The following is a 7,824-nucleotide window of genomic DNA, read 5'->3' as shown; positions in this document are numbered from 1 at the left end:
AGAGGGTTGGGTCAGACTGCAATCAAATAATGAACTCAAATTCTATAGCAAAATGTATTATTCAAAAACCTTCTTAAGAGTCACTGAAACATAAATTCTGAAACATATGTTGGAGCTTAAAGGTAGAGCTGGTGATTAATGACTCAGATAATGATACCCAAGGGTACACTAGGGGTAAAAAAAAAAAAAGAGGTGAAAGAGGGTCCAAAGTCTGAGCCCAAATATACATCGAAGAACCAGAGCTATGCATATAGGAAATAAGCCTTCATTTTGAAATGAACATCTAGATTTTACCAAAGCATTCAAACATGTTTCCGTATTATATTAGCTAGTTTGAATTTAATTACCTTCAGACTATACATCCCCTTTAAGACTAACAGTCCACTAGCAGAGACCTCGGACCAAGGTTCATAATGTAAATTATATCAGGTATTAATTTTGATGCACCAAATGAGCATTTCTACAAATTTTGTCCCTTCACCGATGTTCATGCTAAATCGATAGTAATTTTTAAATAATAAAAAAAAGCAAAAGAAAGGGGAATGCCGAAGTCTCGTTTCAAATAATATAAGGATCAGAGCTCTGCATGTCGGAAATAAGCCTTCATTTTTAAATCATTTTTTTTAAATTTAATCTGGCAATAGAAAATACAATTGTATTTTCGGACTAGATCCGATATACTAAGTAATTGGGCTGTAGAGACTTTCAGGAACTTAGAGTCAACCATCAGAGACCTCTACTTAGAGGTCACAATGTAAATCATACAATTTTGAGGTATCAGATGGAAATTACGACAAATTATAAGTTTTATCTAGAGAACAAGACAGGTTCTGTATCGTATATACAAATTTGGGGGTGGAGACGAGTGCGCATGAAGAGTCTCCACCCCCAAATTTGTATCTTCGATACAAAACCTGTCGAGTTTTCTAAATGTTTTGTGACACGATCAATCAAAAAAAGCTCCGACCACTTTATAACTTTGCAGCATCCAAACTTGAGTTCTGTAGATGAGGTCCCGAGAGAGAGTACGCATCCGCAGTATATATATTTCCACGGAAAAGATCAAATTCGGTCAGATTAGTATTGAAAATTTAACGAGGTAGACATGATCGAGTGATAGTCAGTCTAAATGGATAAAGTGGGGGATTTAACCATCATTGTTGTGATCTATTGTAGATGGAGATTATCATAATTTATTTCAGGGGTCTTAAAATCCCGGTTAAATTAGATTAACAAAAGCAGTATTTACAGAAAAATTCTTCGATGGACTTTAATGTCATTGATGTTTATTTTCAAATTGAATTGCAACATTAAAAACGAAGTGAAAGACGTGTGGCTGTCGTCAGCGAAAAGGACTTAGAAAATAAAAACGCGGAAAAAATGGACTTGAATGATTTTGTACGAGGGGGTGGATGTTTTCAGTTATTGCGCTTTTTTACGTTTCTGTTGGAGCGAAATTGCATACAGAAGATGTTTCCCGTTATTGCGAATTTTTCTTTTACTTTGAATCGAAATTAAGTGTAGATTCTGTATGGAATAAGTTTTTAAGAAGTGAATGAAAAATTTTGACATTTCACATTCTCGGGAAAATACCGAGTATTTCTTCAAAATTTATGATAGGAAAACATCAGCATTTATTATTTATAAGTGCTTTTGGTAAATTGAATCATATTTATTTTTAGACCGTGCTGTATTTCAGATGCAGAATAGTTAGTAAATACAATACTATATACAGGGCTAATACCGAACGGAAAGTAGCTCCGCCCACCACAGCTATTGCTAATACAGAACAGTAAACTTCAAAGAAAAACACCGCTATCGTGTCACAATTATCTACAGTGAAACTCGTTTAGTACGAACAAGGATATTGCGAATTCACGGATGTAGCGAAGTCATCTTGGATCCACTGCTATATAAATGTCATAAATTCTTTACACGGATATATCGATTTATGGATAGAGCGAAGTTATATTACAGGTCCCTGATCCTTTGTTATAGTCGAGTTTTACTGTATATAGTGGTGTACATGCCGAAATGTGGGACACTCTAATATAACTTCTAATTGATACGTATTTTAGATGACTTGTTTGATATCCTTTGTTAAGATATTAAATGTATTTTGCTGAATTAATTAAGACAACTTCATATCATGGTATCTTACGAAAGGTACATTCGTCTCCGCATTTATTGTCGTCTATTGAGTAATATTGCCAAAGAAACAAGATGTGTTTCTGATACACACGGCGACAACAAAGTTTAAAAGAAAACTTTTTTTAGCTTACATGTATACGTCATAGTAAATATCAAAAAGTTATTGAATTTGGTGTGAAATGAAAAAAAATTAACTGATGATATTTACATGGAAAATTTGAAGTCCCTGTGTTATCTCTGATGGTTCAAAAGTTATGGCGAATTTTAAAATGCTGTTTTTAGGTAATATTCAAGGTCATATGATATTTGACATTTCCGTCGGTTGAAAAAGCTTCAATATTAAAGAATTCATATTAAATTTGAAGTCTCTAGTCCCTATAGATGGTTCATAGGTTATTGAGAAGTTTAAAGTTCACAGACAAAAAAGACAGACAGAACAAAAACTATGTGCGCCGCCGATCTATCGATCTGGGCGGAGAATAACATGTATGTGTACACTTTGTGATTAAGGATAATATGCACTTTCCGTCACCTTACGTATCGTCGCAGCTAGGTACATGTAGAAATGTTAACATTTCTCATTGTCGTTAATGTTAAAAGAAAGACTAAAACTTTAACTATTCATCTATTCAGGAGAATCTCTGTACTAAAAGAAACTTTACTTCCTCTGCGTGTAATGAAATGTAAAAAACAATGCATCAGAATTGAAACGTACGGGAGAATTGCACCTTACCGGTACGTAGAGTTATTAAGAAAATACCACGTCTTTGTCATCTATATATGGGTACGCTTCAGCGTGCTGAATGCGTTAAAAAGGCCATAAAGAGACAAAATAACATGATGTTCTGTATTCCTCGCATTATTTGATTTAATAAACTTCGTTTATATGAGGTAGTTAATTAATTCGAGTTATAATCGATTTCAAAACAAACCTCTGGATCTGAAGCTATGGCCTAAGTACATTCCAAAGGTGTGACATTGCTAACCACGTGACTTTTTTCCAACATTCTGATCGAATAAAAGAAGGATATGAGATAACAAACTGTATTAATAAAACAATACAAAATATAAGCAGAGCAAACACGGACCTCCAAATTATCAGAGGTGGGATCAGGTGCCATGGAGGATTGAGCATCCCCTGCCGACCGGACTCACCCGCCGTGTGCTCCTTATCATAATGGGTAAATAACTGGAAAATCCGTCGTCAATTCAATGAATTAATAATGGACTAACAATTAGTATGAAAAATGTTAAACAGTATTTGACTTCATGATGAATTGTACTAGCTCATAAGATTATTATATTTACCAAAGAACTGACGAAATGATGACTTTAAACGAAACTGCTGATATTCTTGTGATTTGATTTAAGCAATATTTATTCAGTAAAACTGATTAGATTGAGTAATTGAGTAATTGACTATTGAGTAATATTGCCAAAGAAACAAGATGTGTTTCTGATACACACGGCGACAACAAAGTTTAAAAGAAAACTTTTTTTAGCTTACATGTATACGTCATAGTAAATATCAAAAAGTTATTGAATTTGGTGTGAAATGAAAAAAAATTAACTGATGATATTTACATGGAAAATTTGAAGTCCCTGTGTTATCTCTGATGGTTCAAAAGTTATGGCGAATTTTAAAATGCTGTTTTTAGGTAATATTCAAGGTCATATGATATTTGACATTTCCGTCGGTTGAAAAAGCTTCAATATTAAAGAATTCATATTAAATTTGAAGTCTCTAGTCCCTATAGATGGTTCATAGGTTATTGAGAAGTTTAAAGTTCACAGACAAAAAAGACAGACAGAACAAAAACTATGTGCGCCGCCGATCTATCGATCTGGGCGGAGAATAACATGTATGTGTACACTTTGTGATTAAGGATAATATGCACTTTCCGTCACCTTACGTATCGTCGCAGCTAGGTACATGTAGAAATGTTAACATTTCTCATTGTCGTTAATGTTAAAAGAAAGACTAAAACTTTAACTATTCATCTATTCAGGAGAATCTCTGTACTAAAAGAAACTTTACTTCCTCTGCGTGTAATGAAATGTAAAAAACAATGCATCAGAATTGAAACGTACGGGAGAATTGCACCTTACCGGTACGTAGAGTTATTAAGAAAATACCACGTCTTTGTCATCTATATATGGGTACGCTTCAGCGTGCTGAATGCGTTAAAAAGGCCATAAAGAGACAAAATAACATGATGTTCTGTATTCCTCGCATTATTTGATTTAATAAACTTCGTTTATATGAGGTAGTTAATTAATTCGAGTTATAATCGATTTCAAAACAAACCTCTGGATCTGAAGCTATGGCCTAAGTACATTCCAAAGTGTGACATTGCTAACCACGTGACTTTTTTCCAACATTCTGATCGAATAAAAGAAGGATATGAGATAACAAACTGTATTAATAAAACAATACAAAATATAAGCAGAGCAAACACGGACCTCCAAAACATCAGTGGTGGGATCAGGTGCCATGGAGGAGTGAGCATCCCCTGCCGACCGGACTCACCCGCCGTGTGCTCCTTATCATAATGGGTAAATAACTGGAAAATCCGTCGTCAATTCAATGAATTAATAATGGACTAACAATTAGTATGAAAAATGTTAAACAGTATTTGACTTCATGATGAATTGTACTAGCTCATAAGATTATTATATTTACCAAAGAACTGACGAAATGATGACTTTAAACGAAACTGCTGATATTCTTGTGATTTGATTTAAGCAATATTTATTCAGTAAAACTGATTAGATTGGGAAACAGGCTTAAGCCTATAAATTCCCTCACTGAAATTCTTGTTTCATCAATTTGCTTGTCAATAATGTACCTCGTTTTGAAATTGTTCATACGTAGAGCATGGTCTTGCGTATCGAATTAGTGAGATATATACACTCTGTATTCAGGTGACGAAGGTATATTGCTGCATAAGTAAGGGAAGTTGACGATAGAAAAGTTAAAGTCATCTCGTTTATCATATGCTGTAAAGTCCTTTTTTCGCAAATATTTTTATCACTAATGGGCTGTTCAACGTCAAATCGCGAGAACAGCTCCTCAAGAGATTTTACTTGGAATTCAGCACTAAAAAATAAAGGCGAGAAATTTTATTCGTGCATGGTGCCTCTCGCGAAATTAAGCAATGAATAATTCCACGCTTATATCTTGGAATATACAGTAGCTTGGTTGTAAGATTACCTTAACGTCTTTTCAAGTAAAATATCCAAGCATAAAACAGAAGTATTAGACTCTTTAGTATCTTTTGTCTCAAGCTCACCAGGATTTATCGTATCGACGTAGGAATGGAAATTACTATTGTTTATTGACAACACGTGGTCGATATACTTAAATCTCGAGTTGAAGGCCACAACAGATGTTTCATTCTTTTCACGCATAAGATTTTGCACAAATTCTGCTTCATATGAATATAAAAATAGGTCTGCTAATAACAGAGCGCATGTACTCATGGGAATTCCAATAGATTTTTGGAATACCTGATCTCTAAAAGCCACACAGAAAGTTTCAAACAGATGCTCAAGCAATTCCTTGTATGTCATCGTCAGGTTCCTTGTGTGTGCTATCAGAATATGTTTTAACTGTCAATGATATCAAGAAGCCCGGCCTTTAATTTATCCTTGGGAACAGTTGTGTGTAAAGACAAAAAGTCGCAAATTTATAAGCTGTTGATTTAAAAAAAAACTATATGATTTCAAATTGTCCAAAAGTTCTTTGGAATTGTTGAGTACCCACATCTGATTCGTACCAGTTCTTTCATATACAGCTGTATTGTTGCTCAGTACTCTTGAAGTTTTTCCTTTACTACTGGTAGTATCTTAGTGAGGAGTAACGAAAGAGTTCGAGGTTTGGTTGAACATTTACGGGAACCCGCAATGTATCTTTGTTTGTAAGGATTTTTTATGAGGTTTCGGAATCCAATATCTATATATATAGGGCAGTTCAATTTCATTTTGGCTCTTCGGAATTTTAAAAATATTTTAAACTGATTTTGATGAACTTTTCCATAGAAAGGGAAGTATGGGAATAAGTAGGATTACCACTTGTGGAATTAAATTCAAGCTCTTCTAAAATACAATTTTTATAATGAGCCTTACAATCGAAGACGTTGTTGTTAACTGCTTTGTCGACAGGGACCAGTACGTACCGAACATGTATTCTAATTCTTTATTCACTCCTGGATTATTGAACATAGAAGGATAGATTCTTTTCATATGACTTCTCAATCTTTTATTACACAACTTGAACGTGGATCTGATATATTTTAATCCATTCTGATAATGTGTCAACGTCGTTTTATATCTGGCCCATCCTCTGGTGTAATGTTCAACTGAATCAATAATGTTTATGAAATTCCTATGCCATTTGAAGGATTGGTGTTTCCTATATTTAGGACCTTTAGAATAAATGATCTAAGACCCCTATCATTAACTACATTTACCTCACCTGTAATAACGTGTCCATCTTCACTATAGTTATAGGAAGCAGAAGAACATGAACACGATTGAGGAGTATGATTCAGATACTCTGTATCCAGGCCATTTAAAGCATTTTTTCAAATACCTATGAATTGCAATATCCGTAAATACAGATCCAAGCCTGTATTCTGGTGTTGAGGAATCAAAAACTGAACTTTCCTGGGCCTTTTCAAGAAGACTACTTAAAACTGTCAAAGGGACAGAATACAGTTTTGTGTGTATATGATGTAGACTTAACTGTTGAGTTACAAATGGTAATAATGAATCTAAAGAAGATTTATTGTAAAACAGGTGCCTATGACGCTTACGTCTGTGTAAGATTAAAAGGTCCCATCACATTTACATTGTTACATTATGGACTCGAAAGATTTCCAACATTATCGACATCATAATTACATCTATATGGAAAGGCTGTCCCTAGATTTCTAATCCAAAATTCTTCTTGAAGTCTACGGGTGTTCTCAGCGAAGGAATATTTTTTTAGGGATAAATCTTTTCGAGAATTATTACTTTCATTGACAATAAATGACGTAATAACATAAATAAAAGAACATCAGCTGATTTTGCTATGCCTTTCGTTTACGACGACATTAACGAGTTATATATAGAGAAAATATTTTTAATTGATTGGTTGCAACAAGTGGATCATCTAGGAGATTTCATAAGAGATCGTGAAGTTTGCCATACAGGCCTAGGTTAATTAAATTTGGCCGAAGACGTGTTTTATAGCTCCGACAGTGTTGTGTGGCGCTGCAGTAATCGTAAATTTCAACAAGAAAACAGCCATAAAAAGGAAAGTGGTTCTCCGTGACAGATTTATTACTAGGGCAGGTAGTGAAATTTACCTATTATTGGGTTTTCAAACTTCATGGGAATTTCATATTCAGGGAACTTAAAAATAGGAGCGAACATACAGTGGTTGACCGGAAAAATTTTGGAGGTATCCGTTTATATATTGGAACAAGACCGTGAAAAAAATGGTGGGCCTGGAAAACATGTAGAAATTGATGAAAGTAAATTTGGAAAGCAGAAGTGTCACAGGGGGAAGTAAGTGGACGGAGTCTGGGTATTTTTAGGTATATCTATAAAATGTTTTTTTTTTTTTTCAAGTTGTAGCAGATAGAAGTGCGGATACCTTGACTCCAATCATAAAGAAGATTGTTT

This window comes from Saccostrea cucullata, unplaced genomic scaffold, assembly GCF_032062105.1.
Source record: "Saccostrea cucullata isolate Sc308-1 unplaced genomic scaffold, CSIRO_AGI_Scuc_v1 ctg1076, whole genome shotgun sequence".
NCBI lineage: Eukaryota > Metazoa > Mollusca > Bivalvia > Ostreida > Ostreidae > Saccostrea > Saccostrea cuccullata.
This window is presented reverse-complemented; position numbering follows the sequence as displayed.